Here is a 21,549-nt window from a genome sequence, read left to right on the forward strand (position 1 = left end):
ATATTCTTAAAAATTTTAATTGATAATGATAATTTTTATTTATGTAAATATTTCATAATATAGATAACATGACCCTATAATGAATCGACTAAATGAGATAACTGCCAACATGATATTTTGAAATATCCTATCGTCACAATATGTAATTTTAGTTTCATAAATTTAATAGAAATGCAATTTTGTTATGTTTTCATTTCCTAAATTTAAATATATTGTCGCCTAAGCTGTGCTCCTTACAAATCCGGTGTCACTAAAAATTTTGTAAGTTACACTCACATATAATTATATATACAAATAAAATCGATGGTTGAGACAAAAATGTACATGAAATGCGATCAGAAACAAAAAATATTTTCACCCCATTTTAATTACTTTGATTATAACCCTAATGATATTAATTAAATATTAGAATAACCAACATTAATACATATATAACACTTGATGGATTAGATTCCTTACTATATGTTTTATTATCATTGCTTAAGTGATCATAATGCGTTAAGTCCGGTGTGATGACGCCATTTTATTTTATGGGCTCTATATTTGTTCCTTAATAAGTTTCATATCGTATAGACTAAACATTACAGTATATTAATATGAAATTATATTTATAAATTTTAAGAGGTCCATTAGCTTCTCCCCTCCCCTAATCATCCCCTTGTGTTACCTACAGGTTTAGTAAATTGTAGTTGTATATCATTACGTCAGTAAGTACATAACATAACATGGTTATAATTTATTTATTTGTAATTACTAAACAAATGAAATACAGTAGTTATCTGGTTAATAAACTTTAAAAAAATTAATTCATTAAGGATGAGTACAACTTGGCAAAATGTTGCTAATTGCACAGAAATATTCCATTAAATGAGATCTGTATCATTCTATAAAACAATTTGTTAACTGTCACAGACGATCCACAGATTTATTGTTTTCAAAAATAGATAAATTGATTATCAAAAACAAAAAACTTCTAATATTTAGTTTTTTTTTTGAAACGCTAAATTGTACTTACCCAGTTGCAGTACCCATTCACTGCACAATATTAAATTCTTGCCCGACCGAGATAAGCAAAATAATAATGGATTGACTAAAAACTGAAATTCGTAATTCATAAGATTTATTACAAAGAATATAAAACTAAATTCCATTTTGATATGATTAAACTATTTGACGATGAGAACCTTAAAAACAAGTATTTTTTTAATGCGTTGTTTTATAAATATTTTGAAGTTTGGTAATGATTTAATGCTTGAAATTATATTTTATTTAGATATAAAATTTGTGAAAAAAAAATTCATCTCCATTCTGCCTCCTTATGAATTATAAAGAAAGTTTTATGAATTACTTATATAGTAAAAATAAAATCTTTATTTGTATAAACATTTCTTCATATTAATTATCAATATACAGGTTGGTTGTAAGACTGGTGTATATAGACAGAGATCATTTTGAATAAATGTCGGTTTATAACAAATCGCAAAAGAGTCTCAACAAAATTCGACACGGCTTCTTTTCAATATCCTTCGTAAATGAAATTAAAGACTTTTGCCAATTTCTTCTTTGGAAGCCGGTTAACGATATCCGAAGATTTATAGTTTTCTTCGAGATAAATAAAAGGGGCAAACGCAGAGAAGTAAAAGGGTTTATAAAAAAAAAAGTTTTTAACTTTAACAAGCTTAGGAAGGTCTTTTCCTCGGTTCGAAAAGAAAAAAAATATAGAGAGAGAAAGAGCAAAGAGAAAAGTAAATAAGTATAAAAAGGTCCATTAAAAATTGACTCAAGGGGCTAATAAGAACGGCCCAGTAATGAACAATTATTCTTGAGGAGGGAAGTAAGAAGAGGAGGAAAGAAGCGGCTAAACAAGGAAGCGGGAGAAAAATTGAAGGGAGGGTAGGGAGTGTGGGGGGGGGGTGGTTTTAATATCTTCAGGGGCGTTCCTTTCCGTTCCTTTTCTGAATAATTACCGCTCTTTCTCCTGTACCTCCTCCTTCTGGAGGGGAAGGGGGGCAGGGTTGTGGTGGGGGTATGCAAAGCAGAGGGGTGGGGAGACCCCCTCTCCTCCGGGACATCCCCCCTCCATGGCTCAGTCGGGGCAGGACAGTCGAAGAGTAGCGATCGAGCAAGGGAGTACCGCCGCACGACAGTGGGGGACACAACAACATTATCACTTGTTTTGTTTTCTCATTTAGTTTTGTTATCATATTATATTTTTATATTGTCTCAGCTACTCCCTCAGCAACTCTTATAAGACGCTGCCTCTTGGACAGTTTTAATTTTTTTTTTTTTTGACATCTTGTTTACAATCTCGATTTATGTTGGTTTTCATTTGACATTGTATCCTGTATATATAAAAGAATATTGAGTATACGGATAAGTTGTATAAATATTTTTACAACTCTTCGTTTGCTGTAGACTCTAGTGAATGTGTGTGATTTGTGTAATCAACGAAAAGAAGGCAAGGATTCATCACTCAAATGAGATGCCAGAAGGTAGGCCGACTTCAATTTCTTATCATTGATTGTTATTAACCCTTAAATGTATCCCTGTCATACTAACTCATATACTTTAATTTCACTCGGCCCAATCTAAAAAATATGTATATCTTCACTTAATTTGAAATTATTAAGTTCCAACTGGTTATTTAACTTTTTTAAAATTAATATTTTCACCTAATATTAAAAAAAAATTAATGGAACGCGCATTGACCTCCACAGCCGGATGTCTGATTGCCCTTCGGCAATTCGAGAGCAGTAATTACTCATCTTTCGTACGAAATCCATGGCTTCATTAAGTAATTATCCGCTTAATAACTGGCTATTTTGTTTAAACATTATTCTTAGCTACTGCTGATTTTCGTCTGATCATCGACTTCACTATTATTTTTTTTCTTTTTATATCTAGTAGGCGTTATTCCATAATGTAAACCTAATTTTATTTTACATTTACTAAATTTTAAGTAAAGTTTTAGACGTTAAAAAATATATCAACTATCAGATTGTACTGTTTTGAGAAAATAATTTTTTTCTGCCGCGAAAGAGTCCAAAATCCGGACGAATTCGGTGCCCGGGAGACTTCGACGCCTAAATTTGCGGTTCTTTCGTGAGGCATAAAACTAAGGCTTCTTATGACCTTTACCTATTTCACATTTTCGTCATAGTGGACCATTCCGAGGGTCGTTACAAGTGTCAACTCGAAGTACCTGAGTGTAGTGTGTCGGAATCTTTGAGGTAAACAGGACATAGTAAAAGAAAGTAAAAAAAAAAAAAGGTGCTAAAATCTGCCAAAATCACAATGAGAAAAATATTTTCTGTCATTGAGAAGTCTAAAGAAAACGACTTTGATAGTGAAGTCGGGGAACGTTTAACTCATATCTCATAGCCCGATCTAGCTCTGGAATGGCTTACTAAATCTTTTCAAATGGACTTATCAGCATTTGAGTTATGGCTATTTTTTTATACTCAGATTTCGTTCATTTGAAATTTGTTATTGTTTTTCAGTATTATTGAAATCATAAGGCAAGCGTAGTACAATAGAATAATGGGATGAAAAAAGTTATAATATGTGGAATTACACTAAGGTCACTCAAGATTTGCAATATTTTTTGTAGTAATCCGGGACATAGCGGGATATTGCACGTACTCTTTATTTGATACACTTTTAGTTTTTTTCTGACTCGATGTAAATTAATTTTTGTCTCTGATTTGAATTCATTAAGATTTCACTTAAAACTAATATTTTTTTATCCTCTCACCGGGAATCCTTTAGATCATTTTTTTAAAAACAACTGTGCAGCTGAATGTTTGCTTTTAATTAATTTTTAAATTTTTGTTATCAATGTATAAAACTCATTTTCCTTATTTTTGTGCGATATATTAAATTTCGAGTCCGTGCGATATGGGTATAAAATAATTTGGCTATCCTGAAATTTGTTACCATTCATTTATTTTCCTCCTTCCTTTTCGGCGAGTGTCAGATTTATGCCATTTTAGGGGATAGTAACTGGAGGATCTTTTGTAGGGATGTCGGCCCCTTGTTCAGAAGATAAGCCAAGCACTTTTGGAAAGGAATTTTTTTGTGTGTTCAGGCCGGGAACCGGTTTTGTCCAACCTTTCGCTTTTAATTTGTGTGCTTCTCCAACCGGCCATAAGGGACAAAAATAAACTGGTAGGAAGGTTTGAATTGAATTTTTATTATTTATTTTTTTTTTTACGAGTGACCTTTGGCACTTTTTATATTTGAAATTGTACTGCAGTTGTTTACATATGTTTTCCGATGATATTAAATGTTAGTATGGGGTGGTTTCTTAGCTGGCTCATTGCCTGAGCCCGCCTCAAGACAAAGCCGTAACTTTTTGTCTTTCTGCTTTCGGGCCGTTCTTTTGTTTCGACAGGTTGTTGGGGTTACCTGTGTGAAGTCATTTTTTTTCTTTTTTAGACAGTAAATAGAGCCAGTTGTGATTTTATTAAAGTCATTTTCTATTTTGATACACTTAGGTTTTTATGTAGTGATAACTAGTTTTGTAGAACTACCAATATACTATCTCCGTTTGAATTCGGAAAAAATTAATATTTTTTACATCCTTTTTTTTACGTGATGAATTATCCGTGATTATATATTTATTTAGTTTATCTACATCTATTACTATTTACAACCCCTAAAACATGAAGAATTCGTGCTGCCTTTGTAGCAGGCGACTTGTAGCGGAAATGTTTCGTGTTGTTTACACAAAAACTTCCGGACCCCAACACGTCTGTTCAGTGCAGAGCACGGTTTGATCGGATCAGACCTTTCCTTAATTATTATAAACAGAGAACAAAGTTCATCAAAGTTTGTTATCAATATAATATCATTAAATTGTTTACTTCCATAATTCCTTAAGGAGACTAATCTCATTTACCAGTCAGTTCGTTTGTGAGCTTTTGACGGAGATAGTTGAGTTTTATTTTATTTTCTAATATATCTTTGAGGACTTTTCGAAATATTGTAAGTTTTTTGAATTCATAGACATAATAAATAAGTTTTAATATTTTCACGAAGGTTAGTTGGTTTTATTAAATATTATAAAAAAATTCCGAACTTTAAATATACGGTCTGCTTTCAGTCAACTTTTTTGATAAAAATAATTTTTAAAATAAAATATGATACAAATGTTTTAACAATTAGGTGACCTAACTATATTGTATTTAATACATATAATCAATATTTATTCCGTTAAAAGCTAAATATTTTATACCTAAAAAAAAAAATAATACCATTAGCATTAAAATATCTATGTAAATTTTAAGCTATTGTTTTTATTATCTATAAAATCATATTTCTGTTTAAGAATGTCCGATTTTTAATTTTGAGTCCAACGATGAGATAAGTTCAATATATAAGTTCTCTCAGAATGAAAATTTACCTAATATATCTTTCATATTTTTTCTAATACATTTTCTTTAATATAAAAAAAATGTTTAATATTGAAATTTACTGAATAAGAAATGTTTTGTTAAAATTATAGTATTTGTAACAAAAATAATAAAGTTACTATATCTCAGATTTTATATTGTTTAGAATATTTATTTTTATTTTTGCGAATAAGTTTTCATATTTTTTCGGCAAAAAATCTGTTTTTTATTATGTGCAGGTTGTTTTGATTTTTTTATTGGCAGTTAATTTCTGCTATTCTGAAATTTCTGTATATTTCAAGTAAACATAACAACGTATGTAATATAATGAAAATATTATTTTTTGTTTTAATGGCAAGAACTCCCTTGCTTAAAACTTGGTCTTTGATATAAAACTTTTTTCTGCAATTTCGATAAAATTTATAATTCTGTAACCACTGTACTTAATTTAAAAGATAAATGATAAAATATTATATATTTCTATGGCAATTTATTATTCTAAAGAATCCAGATCATAATTATTAAGGTATTACAAATTTAAATCTGTAGTGTTCCAAAAATATATTTTAACATCACAAACCAAAAAGTAAGTTAATACTAAAATTACGACTTTGTATTTTCTGTTTTAGGAATTTTATGTCAGGTAATAGCAAATATTGTTTATATTTTCTATCTTCCGTTTTTCTTATATTAGATATTTATTTTTGATTTCGTTATTATTATTTTCTTTAACATCCTGATTCAATCTGTTCTCGCCTGTTCTGCTAATTGATTTTAGATTTAAATACTTTTTGTTTGTGATATCTTTTGGTTTTTAAGAAATGTGATGATAACCCGCCCGCAGACATGAAAGAAATTAACCTTCCATGATGTGCTGATGAAGATAATTACAAAATTAGTAAAGATGACAGTAGACGGATTACCCGACGTTTAGGACAATTTTCCCGTGTCCTGGAATTTTTTTTCCCCCGCCCTTCGTTTCTTCTACACCCGACAGCCATTAAATCTTGATTCCTCTCGTCAGGACTAAGACATTAACAGAATTAGGAAAAGCCTTGTGTATAAACGGATGCCGACTCGATGCGGACTTGGTAAAAATTCTGGGAAATCTTTTTGATCTGTATCCGGAGCAAAGATCTCGCGTCCATTGATGTTCTATCCAGAATGGAAGTTGTATTCTGAGAAATTTATCAGGAATACTATTGAAGGATTCCTATTCGTTAATGTAATAACTTTGTGCGGATGAATGAATTTGTATACTTCCAGCGTCAATGACTTCCTAATTTATTTTGTTTCCTTCTTACTAACTTTTTAGTTCAAAATTATCTTTTGACTATAATATTAAACGAACATTATTAGTTTATTTAGAATATATTTTGAAAGTATTTAAGTACTTGACACTTTTCAATTTAAAAAATTCTATTATTGTAAATATGTTTGTCATTTAAAATATGGTGTGTTACACACACAATGCACTGGACAGATATTTATTTATTAATAAAATGTTTTGTTTTGGAATTTCAGTATTGCTTATTGTTATTCAATAGAAGTAACTATTTTCTCTATCAATTCAACTCTTAAATAATATCAGATTAATAATTATGAGCTTTACAATTTTTATCTGCTTAATTATCAATAAAATCTGACTGATTAAGTAGTATTTTTTAAGTATTTTAAGATATTTCCTTTAGTATGTTGTTAAAATACTATAAACAAAGACAAATGGTCCGATAAAGTCTTATCTGGAGCAGTAATAGCTTCTGTTAAAACGTAAATAAATCTTAAAACTATTTTTATATTATTTGTTCTATATCTGTTTACAGGAAATTAAATCTGTTTATTTTACTGCAATAGTTGAGGGTGTTTGGAATCTTTAGAATTTTTTTTCTGACCAGGTAGCTGTCTCTAAGAATTTTTCTTACGGCTGTCATGTCTAATTGTAAACTTGTAAACTGTTAATTACTCATCTTACATACAATGAGTTTTTAAATGAAGCTGTTTTGTTCTGTTTGCACGGTGATTAATGCGGAATTTTTAATTATAATTTGAAAGGTGTTCTGTCAAGTTTGTTCATTTGACTTGCATAGAGATTTAAGTCATATTTTATTCTTATCTTCTAAATTCATAAACGAATTGTTTAAAAAAAAAAAAATAAAAACATGGTTTAGTAGAACGATGATTTTCAAAAGAGAATTTAATTTTTGATGGAAATTTGCTAGACCATTCTAATTTCTCTCTTTAAAAAATAAATAAACACAAATCGTCAGTTTATGAACATTAAATATGTACTTTTTCAATCTGAAATAAAATATAATAGCTTTTATCTGAGCCAGTTGAAGGTTTTATGTTTGATTTTCTTTATTTTATAATTACTTGACATCTTTCTACCAAATATTCTGGTTTTGAATTTTGACAGAAATAAATATAGAAGTTAGTTTGAATGTATTTTTAGATTCTGTTGTGGAACTTTTGATTTTAATTTGACTAGTTGAAATTAAAAAGTTACTTTAGTGATTTATCAAATTTTTTTTTTTTTTTTTAAACTTGGTTGTTGACAGTATTAAATATTTCGGTTTTGACGTTTTTAAAACTTAACTCTTGTTTGTCTAGTTCTCATTGGTTTCCTTAATTTATGAATAACTTTCTTTATACAATATATTTTAAAATAATATTAAGTATTAGCTGTTAAACTGTTTGTTTTTTTTTTAATTTTTTTATTATTGTGTTATATACTGAAATATCTATAGATTTGGGGTATTAAATCGTTTTAATAAGTTTTGAAAAGATATGAGTAAAAAAATGAAAATTGTGACTTAACGATTATTATTTAACAAGAGGTTTTGTTTAGCCAGCATCTAGATTTTCTGAACACCATCTAATATATAATGCTAAAGAGTTTGGCCGCGGTAATATCTGAGACAACCAATTCAGTCAAAAAGATTCTGTTTTCCTTAGTAAAGCCGTTTATTGGAGGAGACTTTAGGCTAAGAGCATTAACCTTATAATAAAAAACTTGCGTAGGTACATTTCCTAATTAATTTCCATGACAGTGCCTTTGAAGCTAAGAAATGTAGTGTTAGTTCCTATGCTGTAGATATCGATTAAATCTTGGTTATTATTTTAAAGTAAAAAATAATTCCCTCGCTGTATTCCAAATAGGTAATTCTCGTATTGCTAGTGTTCCAAAAAGTACTGGATATGGGTGATATGAAGGCACTGAACGAGGTGCCCTGCGGGACGCCACGCGCTCCAACGGCAAGCATTGTGATGGCTCTCCCATTATCTCGCTAATTGTAGCCGCCATTTTGTCCATTATCCCTACTACTGCAGCAGAACAGCTTTTGTCCTTCTTGAGAATAAATCCGAAACAACCTCTTCCCGGTAGCTGCGCGGTTTTTACGACGGTCTTCATGAGCGTTCAGCCAAGACTCTAAAGGAAATAAAAAAACAAAAAAAGTAAGAGTGAAGGAGAATAAAAAACGACAGAAGAATTAGAAGGAAGATTCTCTCCTTGCCATTATATTTACTAAGTCCACTACAACTTAACTGCCTGGAGGGGCTTTATCAAAGAGTCTTTGAAGCACCAGGAAGCCCGTCCATTGAGGGCTACCATTCATTAAGGAATTCACTAAAGCTATAGGTGTTTGTTCTGTCCGATTCTAATGAATAAACATTAAAGTGATCAAAATTATAAGCCCATATGGTATTAAATCTTACATTTTTTTTTCATTTCAATTGCTAATTTCTATAATACACGTTACTTTTTCCATCTCAAATATAAAACTTAATAATATAATAAGAATTATATGCTCGGAGATGAAAATTTAAATAATTTATAATCAGTTCTTAGACATGTCTAAAATTATAATTTTGTTTCAAGTTATTAGTATTCGGTAATTATACACATTTCTCTTTAAATAGTAATAATTTTTTATTATGAAATATAATTAATAGGTATTAATTAGATGGGAAATGTTGCATTAAGATATGCAAATTGTATTTTTTTTTACGGCAGGCAACTAGTGGGGGTGATTCAAGTTCTCGCCGCTAGGAGCAGCACCGTACTGCCCCAGGGTTGAGCGTTCCCTCTGATCTTTTTTGTTTCATTTCATTTTCTATAATTAATATTTTTAGATTAACTCAACCGAAATGCTTAAAATGTTTATAAATACATATTTATATAATAATGAAAGAGATGAATACCATTATTTAGTAATATAAAATAAATGCTCACTGTTAAAAAAACATTATAATTAAATAATGTTGTTTTAAAGAGTTATATCAATAATTTATTTTTAGTTTCTAGAATTAATTATGGATGTATTAATTTTTGTGACATCATTAAATATTTCTAGGAAAAGAATGTTTTAAAGGAAATACAAAGTTTTATCTAAAAATTACAATCATGGAAGATTTATTTAAACGATTTCAGATTCTACATTCTTATAATAAACTATATTTATTTTTATTATATTAACGATTTTAATATATAAATAAATTTATAAATAGAAAAATATATAAGTAAATGAACACTGTTAACTTAGTTTTTTAAAGAAGCTGATACATGGAAATAAAAGAATATTAAGAAGTTAAATTAGTGATCTGTCTATGTACTGTTAAATTTAGTGCATAGTCAAGAGTCATAATTTTTAATTTTTATCCAAGTTAATAATTACAATTCTTAAACAAATTAAGACATGAGTAGATCAAGTTGTTAGGTGACAGTTTTTTGAAAATATTGTTTCCTTTGATGTGCATTTTAAGTCCTCTCTTCTGTTTTGGCTTGTTTAGTTTTTCTAAACCTGATATTGGTGTGTTCTATAGGAGCTAAAATAAAAATTGCACAATTTTTCTCACATTCATGCTAGTAACATAACACATATTTCAAATATTTATAATATATAAAACTTATTATTTCTAGCTTATATTTTGTATTATTTTGAAGTATAGCCCTAAAGTTTGGGGATTGAGGTATACACTAATTCATTAATAACTTATAGTTTTACTAACGGTTGGATCTTTTTTATTTTAAGCCCCATGGGTGCGTGGGGATGAAACCATGATAAAAATGGGTTGAAGGTAGCCTCTTTTTCTGCATTCTGGTAATGCATTTTAAGAGGGAGCTGAGGAAATTTGATGATTTGAGAAGGGGGGGGGTGGTGGTAGTTGGTATTTTGTGTCTGAACACCCAAAATTAATTATGTTATGGCACGAGTGTTCTGGAATCGATATTAAGTTTTACTTCAAAATTCTGTAAATTTTATAGAATTAGTTTGTAGCCGGCCTGAATAAGATATTATTATTATATATTCATTATGCCGAATAAAATTGATATGGTCCCTTTAAAGATTTAGCCATCCAAATTCGAGCTGACAGCTGAAAAGACTACCTGTTCTAAAAGGCCTCATTATGCCGCTGCCGACATGTTAGGAGTCGAAGAGGACTTGTCAACGCGGACCACACAGCGGGGAGTACACCCCAAAACGAGGAATTACCAGGGACATTTAGGAAGCTGAGGACCGGGGTGCCGATAATGACACGACATTATGCAAATGTTTCCCGAACGATAACACGCGCCGACCAAGAACTCGAGGGAGGCTCGCGCCAGGCACGATGTTGGCCGACAAGAGAGTATTCAAATGTTAACAAGAACGTCGGGGGTAGAAACCCTTCCGCTTGTAAAGGGTTGGATATATTTAGTCATTTGAATATTACCTCGGTTCATTCATGGTCCAACAGTATACTTATAATCGCCATGCGTCTTTTCTATTTTTTTTTTTTTTTTGTCCGGCTGGTATTGGGTACCGTTAAAAGAACTACTACTATTTTTAAAGTAATATTTCTAAATACATGTAGTCATCCATAAATATTTGACTCCTTATGCAATACACAAAGAAAGTCCATAATATATTTTAGCTGATTTAAGTTAATTTGAATTAAGCACTAATGCAAAGTTTGTAGGAAATGTAAGGAGGATTCACACTCCTATGACGTTACAACATTTCTATGAGGTAATCCTCCTAAGCTATATAAAACAATAAGAAATCCTTAGCTCAAAATATTAAAATATATTTTTTAAAAATATGTAATTTGCTTTTTTTTTAATGTATACCTAAATTAATTAATAAATTAAGACAATTTTTTGTAGTATTATTAAATTAATGTTACTCTTTAATTAGTAATAATGAGTTTTAAGCTTATACAAAAAAATAGTCCCTAACGATTTCTTTTATTAACTACAATTCTTGTACTTAACGCACTTTTTTACAAGAAGTGCTATTTTGTTCAAAAGTAAAGGACATTCATTTATTTAGCACCATATCCCAAATGCACTAATTAAGGCCAGATGTCAGTGCTCTGCCGTAAAAGGTGCAGTTTTATCTCGACAGCTTGATGTACAGTTTATACCAAAAGATTAAAGAGCTCTGTTCAACAGATTGGAATATATCAGTAAAGTATGTCTCCGTGTGATCATATATAGTATCTGTTTTTTTTTTCTTGATTATTTCAACTTTGCTCTTTCTAATAGTTTTGTCTTCAAATTTTTGAATTAGATCACTTTAAAGGTTTAGTCATAGATTTTGGTGAGTTATGTCACCCAAAATAAGTTACCAAACAATACTATTTTATATACTCATATTATTTTAATGTTTTTTTTTACAACCACCTACTATTTTATAATATAGCTTAAAATAATTGCATTAAAACCAAGATCAATTGTTATTTTCACATAGATTGTTGACTTTACAGTGATGCATTTCTACTAACTTTATGAAAAGTACAACTTAAGCTCTCTCTATCAAGAAAATTACATATTTTCAATTTTTTGATACAACATATTTAGTTATCAAATCTAAATCTGTTTAGTATAAAAATTGATGGCTAAGTTGTAATTTTCCTTAAACAGAGAAACTTTATTGTATTTTTCATAACGTTAGTGGAAATGTATTTAGTGCCACTGTGAAGTAGACTTTCAATTTAGACATTTTTATGAGTTTAAATAATTTTAACTAAATATTTATACCAGATAATTTTTCCGAAATTGGGTTGTAGAAAAAATATAAAACCAGATATTATTAGAAGTACTTCAATTACTAATCTTTTTTATGTCAAAGTTTAGAACTCTTAATTAAATTGTCAATTACTGAAAATAATTTCCACCATTTTTGAACTTTATTTGTAGGATAAATTAGACGCAACATATAATATGAATTTTAACAAAAAAACTGTTAGTTAAAATACATAAATCCTATTCTAGTATATGCAATACATTTACCTATTACAATTCTTCTAACAGTAGTAAATAAATAAGTATTACATGTGTAAACATTTGATGATGCCACAACAAATACAGACAAACATTACGGATTCACACCTAATTCGATTTGATTTCAGAATTCGCCTTAAGATTTTAATAGAATTCAGGTTCAAAATTAATCTGAAGAAACATACATAATAAAAAATAAAAATGACCGACGTGCCTTATTTATTCATAATATTGGTATATAATCATTGTTTTCACTAATTTGATATTTGGTGACACATTCTGACAGAGGAAAATATTTCTCGTCCTTTTTTTTATTACATCATTCCGAAGACCCCTGGAGACCAGATGAGGTGGCTTCGTCAGCTAGATTCCATTTGTTTTTTGTTTTGTTTTTGTCTTGTTTTATTGAAGGAGAACTAGCTCCTAAAAACCCAGGAGGTATATAGGACCTCACCATCTGCCACCTAAGGTTCGATTGTTTGTTTAATATTTCCTAGCATCCTTTGAAATGTTTGTTTGGTTATTAATGTTTGTTGATGTTTATTGATCCTTGAGGTCTTTAAATAGTCCCGAACAAGAGTAGTGGATTTCCGAAAGTCTTGGAACATGTCCCTCCTTTGATTTTTTAATTTTTTTTTTTAGATGATTCAATTACTAAAATCCTTGTGAATTGTATTGATAATTTTCTTCTTTTTTTTTTTTTAGTTTCATGTTTTCTAATTTATATGACATCATACTGTATGTTACTCCTTATCCAGGTACGTCCTAGCTCTTTTGAAATTGTTTTCTTTTTCTCCTACCCCGTGCTCTTCAAAGCGTTACTCCTCTGTACGCACATTAAAGGCCCGTGGGTAATAATTTACACGTCCCTCCGTTTCGTTTCTAATAACGTATTGCCAAGGTGTACGTTGTGGACACTTACATAAGTATTTACGTAAGGGAATCTTAGAGGTAATTTATTAAGAGCCTAAAGCTTTTATTGTTGTATAGAAAGTCTTATTGATTATTCCCTCGGACGTTCGTTCGAAAATTACTTTCGTAGTTGGCCAAGTCTTTAGACGTCAAGCTCCGGGGATAAACGGGAATTTTTGTCAAAAGAAAATTCCTAAGTCTGTAATATGGTATTAATCAATGTTTAATTTATAAACTCAGACTTGTAGCAGCATGTTTAATTTAATTAGATATGTTAAAAGAAATATAATTCAACCTCGTAAATTTTTTTTTTTTTAAATGTCTAAAATATATAGTTAATAATTTCAAGAAAAAAGAATTTAAACAATTCAAACTACTCTTAACTCTTTTTCTAACTCTTCATTTTATTTTGAAGTTTTGAGCTGGGCTGCTCATATATAAACAATTTATTATATTTTTTATTTAATTATATTTATTCTTATATACTTTGTATTATAATGCAATATACAATACTCTATGTGTAGCTAAAATTATTTAGGGATAATATTAACATTAAGTCGCTATTCCCCTAAAAGGTCATTTGAGAAAAATTATTAATGGACACCTTTTCTTTAAATTTATTAGCTATATAAGACTATATTGCACCCTTGGAAAAATAATATATGACAAAATGTATAATTTTTTTTTTTAATTTTTTTCTGCTCACTATTTTATTAATTTGAGCTAATGAAAATTAAGCTGATAAAATATTTATTTATAATTCTTTACTTACTGTGTTATTAAATTAAGTAGAATAGATTCTTCTTGGCTTCTCTGTGGAAAGAAGTAGTTCTGAGTATCTAAAACAAACAAAATTTTAAACAAAACTTTCTTGGTAACCAATACATAAAATATAAAATACTTATTTAAAAAATAGTAAATTTAAATAAACAGCATTTAAAAACGAAATTGGAATATGAAAATTCATTTCAATATACTTTGTATAATATGCTTATCTTAGCAATTTAGCGTTTTATTTTTTTAGTTTTTTTTTAAATGAAATTTTGCTTAAATTTGTGTACTTAATTAATTATACGGTATATAGACAATAAGAATAGTATTTTTTTTTCAGTGAAAAGTAAGTTATAAAATTATTAAAACAAGGCTAGAAAGTTACTTTTTTCTCAATCTTTGTAGATTTCCTCGGAACTCCATTAGAATCGACTTAGCGTTTATTTTTCACTAAAATAAAAGTTTCTTGTCACGACAGTGGTACCACCTGTTAGGTAAGGATTCGAACTAGCTATTCTTTGTTACATATCGATTTAGATAATTCGGACATTCGAGCATTTAACTAAGTTAAATACTAACTCTTTTCCACTTTCACGAATAGATTTATTATAGAAACAAATTTTCAAGGAAGAAAAACTTATGTAATTTAATTTAATTGATTTAAATGCTGCATTGAACAATAGTTTTTTCCCTCACAAATGAATGGGAAGCCTGAATGAGACTTCCCGTATGTTTTTTGTATAGCCGCGACAATTTATTTAATTGGCGGGAATATTCTTGAACGTCGAATTAATTTATTTTTAAGGGACAATATTTTTCTACTCGTTAGCCCGGGACTGCGGCAGATCCCAAAGGCCGTGGCGGTTATGTAAAGCGTTTTCATTGTTTATGAAAAAAAAAATAGAGCATTCATTAAATAATTTTTTTCCCTCTCTTTCTTCATCGCCATTATTTTACAGACAATTGACAATGGAGGTCACGATTGTACACTTTATTATGAGGAAAGGGATGAAAAATTAACATTTTTCTGGAGGGGATATCGTCTTATTAAATATAAATCCACCATTTCTTTTTTTAAATTTTTAACTTTTTTATAATTATTGATCAAGTAAAAATTAGTGAGGTTTGACAAGGTTCGTCCATTGAACTGCACGGCGCGATGACCCGAGTTGCTCAAAAGCTTTTTGTTTTACATCTCCTCTTGTTCCCGGAATGGCGAAATTCTGCGGTCATTGACTGCCATTTCTGAAAACGGTCCTATTACAATTTTATGTGATAAAAATTATTCATATATAAGACAAAAATATGTATTTATATTTATTCAATATGCAAGTATTTAAAAATATCTTAAGCCAAGACTCTTATTGATGTCAAATATTGAGTTAAGATTTTTTAATTGCATTAGAGAGAGTAGTAAATCACGTTAAAATGCAACTTAAATCAAGATGGCAGAATTTGCATATAATCGGCTTTATAGAGGTTGTATTCTGATCTGTGATGATAGGTACATGTATTATTTAAATTTGTGATATGCATTCAAAACCTCGGTTTATAAATTTTATAGATTTGTAATGTACGTGAAATCTCTCTAGTAGTTAAATAAATTAATACGAATTACTGATTAGCATAAAATTTCTTTAAAATATTTGTTTAAAAACATCTAGTTGCAAAAAAAAACAGCATTTAATACTATTTTTTTTTATTCCTTTATGAATGAATCGCTAAGTTTACTATTCTTGATTAATATATTTTTTTTCTATTTGTATGACCTTGATTTTTCAAGTGACTGGTTTCGAAAAAGTTTTACTTCTTTATATTTACCCATCGGCATAAACCGGGATGCCCTCCACTTCAAGAAAGGTTAATCGTCCCCCTGGTCCCGACAAGAAGTCGGTAATGAGAGCCTTGCTCATCGAAGTCTGATTCGGCGCCCGTTATGATGAGCGCCATTTGCCGGGATTGGATAGGGAATAGGGATTAGGGAATATCAGCTTGTTTGTCTCTCTCAGGAATATTCTCTATGACCCTAATCTTCCAAGATTATTTTCTGACTATTATGTTCTTCGGACACGGAATGGGGGTGGTCATATGTTGACGAAGAATCTTTAAATCAACAGCTCGTTCAATTAGATTAGACCTAATTGACTTTTATTCCTAGATTATAGTCCTGGATCAATATGAGGGAGTTCGAGAAGACAGTTCTGGAGTAACGGACATACATATCAAAACCATATATCTCTGTCAACTTACTTTACGTAGAATCATTTATTTTAATACATTACGCTCTGTCCCATCGACTTCAAAATCATAAAAAAAAAAAAAAAAACATTAAAGAGAATGTATATAAACGTAATAATATATAAATTCGTAAAATACCTTTGATATTTGATCAATAAAGTGGAAAACTATAAAGCTACAATTCATTTAATCTATAAATTACTGTGTATACTTATTCATAACTACTATTACTATTTGTTAAATATTATAGGTATTTTGTTGGGAGAGGTAAGAGAGATCTAATTAAAAATTAACATATTTAAGGGTTTGGGAGAGGAAAAACTCAGGCAACCTTTTTTTTTTTTTAATTTATAATGTATCTATCTATGGATTCAAAATAAATATCTGCTATCTTACAAGGTATTATAATATACAAAAAATAAATTCTATAAATATTTTCGTAGAATGTAGTTTATATTCTGAATCCATTGTTATTTAAAAAAAATATAATTCTTTTTATCTGTCGATCCTACATTATAGGAAAATTTAAATTATACAAATAAAAATTCACTCTTATTTAGTAATAATAAAAATAACAATAGCAAATTGTGCATATACCATTTTATATAGTGTATTTGATCAAACATTTATAATTATTTTCTACCAGTTAAATTTACTATATAATCAGAGCTATCAATTATTGTTTCCATAATTAGTCAAATATTTATTTACTTAAACATTTTTTTGTTCTTATAAATTAAGTTAGCACATTTTCAGTCCCTTCCATCTATTTCAGTTGTTTCTTTGTCTGTTTTCGAAACAACTCAACCTGCTAAAGTGGATTTTTAACTTGTCAATCAACAAATATTTTAGACAAAACGTTGTCGGCAAGTTCAAAGGTTTTTTAGCAGGCAGAATTTTATGACAATGTCGGTAAGGGTTTAACAATGTATTGGTACAGGTAAAATTTCTACCTAGCATCTGGGCTCTTAAATTCTTGCCTGGTGCTAGTTCGGAGTTGTACGTTTAGTTGAACAGATGTGTGTAGTTAGTTTCCTGCCTAGTGTCTTCTGTTAAGTAAATAGGTAATTTTTAAAAATTTTAAATACCTTAATTACTATATGAGAAATTTACATTATTAATTAAATCTATAGAAAACATGTACGATATTCATGAGTTCTAACTGTATTAATGCAATTGTGTATTTTAACTAATTTTTTTCAAATTTTTCATTTCATTTTACTGTCCTCTATAATTTCTTGTCATAAATAAAATGGAATTAAAATTTATTAAAATATTATTTAATCAATTGTATGAATGATATAATTTTGTCTAAATAACCATAAAATCTGTTTATCGTCAATTTATCTTTAACTGTAGAATATTTTTTATTAATTTTTCCTTTAATTCTTAATTACAGTTATTGAGAAAAGAATGTTCTATAATAATACTATTTTAGGATTTGAATTTTTAATATTTGAGATCTGGGAAGAGGGATGAACATTTTTTAACAGTAATATGTATAATTCTCTTTAATTTAATACAAATAACACAATTTTTATTTATTATTTAATAGAGTTTTATATATAAGGACTGAAGTATACATCAAAAATATAATAGTTTATAGATATTGAATTTTAATTTATGTAAAAATAAAAATTAATTTTTATAAGTGATACACTAATTTTTTATTGTATCCGTAAATTTAAGAATAGATGTTCAAACTATTCTCAATTTTTTGCTTTTTGATGTTTGAAGCGTAAATTTATTAATTTTTTAAATAAAGAAATTTTAATTATGTCGACTTTTAACGGCTTTATCGAAAAAAGATTTTCAGTATATTCAAGGATTTATTTAGCTTCATTATTACTTTTTTTTAATAAGTTTAGGAATCGAGCACATCATGAATTGTTCTTTAAATATTTTTTAACTTTTACGGCCTATATATTTTTATACTTTAATAATATAAGTTAAGAATTTGTGTAAGAAATGAATCTTTGGGTTCAATATAGTTTCACTGTTTCCGTATTCTATAAATTCTAATGATTTTGTACTTTACTGTTTCTACTATTTTCTTTGTTTCCTACTTATTTATTTGGTCTGTCTAGTTATTTTTATCGGTGGTGTATAATCCTTATTATAATCTCTATTATTATTTTTTTTTTTTACTTTATTTATACTTCTTAATTATTTTTAGTATGCATTTATTATATGAATGGATTCTTTAGAGCGCTGATACTTATTACCTTTAGTTTGGGTGTATACGAAAGTTTAAAAACAAAAAAATTAAAATATTCTTGAAAACGAGTTATAAATAATGTAGAAATCATTGATAAAGCGAGGGTACTTAAACCACTGACGGGGAACGGCGGAACGAACTAAACAAGAGTAAAATCTGGGGAGAAAAAAAAAAAAAAAGAAAAAAAAAGGTGAAGACAATACGACGCCGGTACCTGGCTTAGCTTATCCTTGTCTTTGTAGAGAATTCGCATTTGGAGGTTCGCGACTTCAGAGCCTTGTGTTATGTTGTATCTACCAATGATAAGGTGTACTCCAGACGGTCTTCCAGTTCGGACCGAGCCGGCACGAGGAATCACGCCACGCATTCCTCAGGAGCCGCCGTACCGTCTGCCCGCTCCAGACTGAGGGTCGCCTCCATTGTATCCTTTTCTTGTCGCCACTAACTCAATGCTCTCCCTCACATTATTTAAACAAGGGTATTCATTTTCGTCTGAGGCTAAATGATTATTAATATCTTGTTATGAACTAAATATAATTCATTCCGTGTTTAATTTCAATTGAAATTAACATTCACTACATTCTGTCGACATCCCCGATTACTAGGCGTTTCCCACAAGAAATACAATTTAAAATTATACAGAAGAATGTTTGTTTTGTGATCGTTGTTATTTTTTGGTTTTCTTCGTCGTGTCTGTTGTTTCCCATGATTGAAAAACATTGAATATATGTCAGAACAAGTCAAAGTTTCTCACAATTATAATAATTCAAAACAATATCTATAACATTTATAATTTATGTTATTAATGTATGTATTATTTGTAACAAAAAAAAATTATTCAGGGCAACAGTATCTATATTTGTTTACTTTTAAAAATTATTGTTTCGTTCAATTTGTAATATCTTCCTACATTTATTGTATAACCATGATTTTAATTTATTTTGTAAATTTTAAATAATATGGTAACTGAAGCATTGAAAAAAAAAAATTAAATCTTGCCATCTACAAGGGAATATATACATGACTCATGGTCAGTAATTTCATTTTAACATTTCCAATGTATTCTATAACCATAAATGAATAAAAAAATAAATAATGTATCTACAGGTCATTTACCCATGTAATTTTTTTTGTTTAAGTTACATCTGTTAAGTCTGTAGCTTTACAGATTTACTATTTAAAAAAAAAAAATGTGCCTATTTAAAAAATACATATGAGATACTTTCAAAATTCGGGATTCACTTTTCTAGAAAAGTATTGATACAATTTTAAATCGAGGTGATTCAATTGTTCTCAACGATCAGAAAATTTTCGAGCACGTAAAATTTGCATACATCAAGACTGTTAATAAAGAAAAAATATTATCTAATTATATATATAAAGTCCTAAAGCTGTAGTATTTAGACAGAAACCACATGTACTATCAGTGCTTGAAAATTATGTATAACTTGCAATTTGTATAAACAACATTAGTTTAAAGTATCTCCGAATTACTATTAGGGGAAAAAAATTATACATCGAATAATCAATGTCAACCCATTTTCAGATATTGTTTTGTTTGTTCATTCATAAAACTCTTTTGTCTAATATTCGTCGCTGGCGAAGCTAATGTGAAAAGCGGAAACACAGCTCGGGACAATGGTGAAAACAAAAAACTCAGATTGTGGGATAGCGCGGTTTCGAATAAGCGGTGAAACAATAGATCGCCACCCAAGATTGCTATCTGTATGTCCTCGCGCTAAAATAATTTGCATATTTCTTCTCAGTTTATTTATAAAATATTTCGTTACCTTCAGTTGTTAAGGGGAAAAATATATAACGTACGCACATTTATTTTGTTATAACTAGTAAAACATATGTCCCTTTTTTACCTCCATTAAGTACCTTTCATAAGCACGCCTCTTATGAAAAGTGTATTACATAAAAAATTACAGTAGTATTCTCGGGTTGCCATTGTTAATCTAATGCCAGTTCATTATCTAATGCGGCACATGCGGCACGACACCCGCCATACCAACGTACCACATACCCAACCACCGGAAACCCATTTGCATACATAATATATCTATTTTTTTTTGTTGTCGCGTACCGATAAATGCTGGCACCTTTGCTGACGATTTCCGATGCATTGTCGAAGCCTAATATATTCTGATAAATTCGGAGGAAACCCTTTGTAGGGATTGTGTAAGGGTTGCGAACGCCACCCCTATCTGTCGGTCAACCCCCGAACTAAGGTCGGTGGTTCGCTTCCTCCCCCTAGGGGTCTCCACGTGCCAAGGTCCTCTGATCAGCTAGGTGCTCTTGTATCGTTTACAATTATTTTTCAAATTGATTGTTTTTAAATTTCGATCCCCTGTTTTAATTATTTTAATAACTTTAATTAAGTTTATAAATTACTATTCAAATATATTAATTAGTATAATATAATTAATTAATAATTATTATAAATAATCGTTTAATTAATAAACTTAGTCCGGATTACGGTTAGGAAAAACTATAACTAAAAAGTAATATTACCTACATTTCCAAAATCATAATCTCTCTTTTTTTAAAAATAGTTTTACTATCACACATTCGAGTGCTTTAATTTAATTTCAATTCTTCCTATAATTTGAAACAGAAATTAGTTTTTGATTGGAGAAGATGGTCGGGGGGTGCGGTCAGCAAAGAAACAACATAAATAAACAAAAAATATTTATTTATGCCAACGTTTCGACCTGATTTTCAGGTCTTCATCAGGGCTATAAAAA

General features: G+C 29.3%; 1 protein-coding gene across 6 annotated transcripts in view; it reads left to right on the forward strand.

Annotated features, from left to right (window-relative positions):
- zfh2 (Zn finger homeodomain 2) overlaps window positions 1-21,549 on the forward strand; it is a 561,880-nt gene that overhangs the window by 319,356 nt on the left and 220,975 nt on the right. For 2 of the 6 annotated variants that reach the window (XM_014421672.3, XM_024364357.2), the window contains exon 1: window positions 2,104-2,492. The exons of 2 other annotated variants lie outside the window; for them this stretch is intronic. The gene's annotated coding sequence lies outside the window, so the exon portion shown is untranslated. Of the gene's footprint in view, window positions 1-2,103; window positions 2,493-4,903; window positions 4,987-21,549 lie in introns of those variants that run through there. 2 more of the 6 variants (XM_024364355.2, XM_024364356.2) reach the window with 2 other exon arrangements.

The sequence above is a fragment of the Halyomorpha halys genome, unplaced genomic scaffold (genome assembly GCF_000696795.3).
Source record: "Halyomorpha halys isolate HHAL.00 unplaced genomic scaffold, Hhal_1.1 Scaffold332.1, whole genome shotgun sequence".
Lineage (NCBI taxonomy): Eukaryota > Metazoa > Arthropoda > Insecta > Hemiptera > Pentatomidae > Halyomorpha > Halyomorpha halys.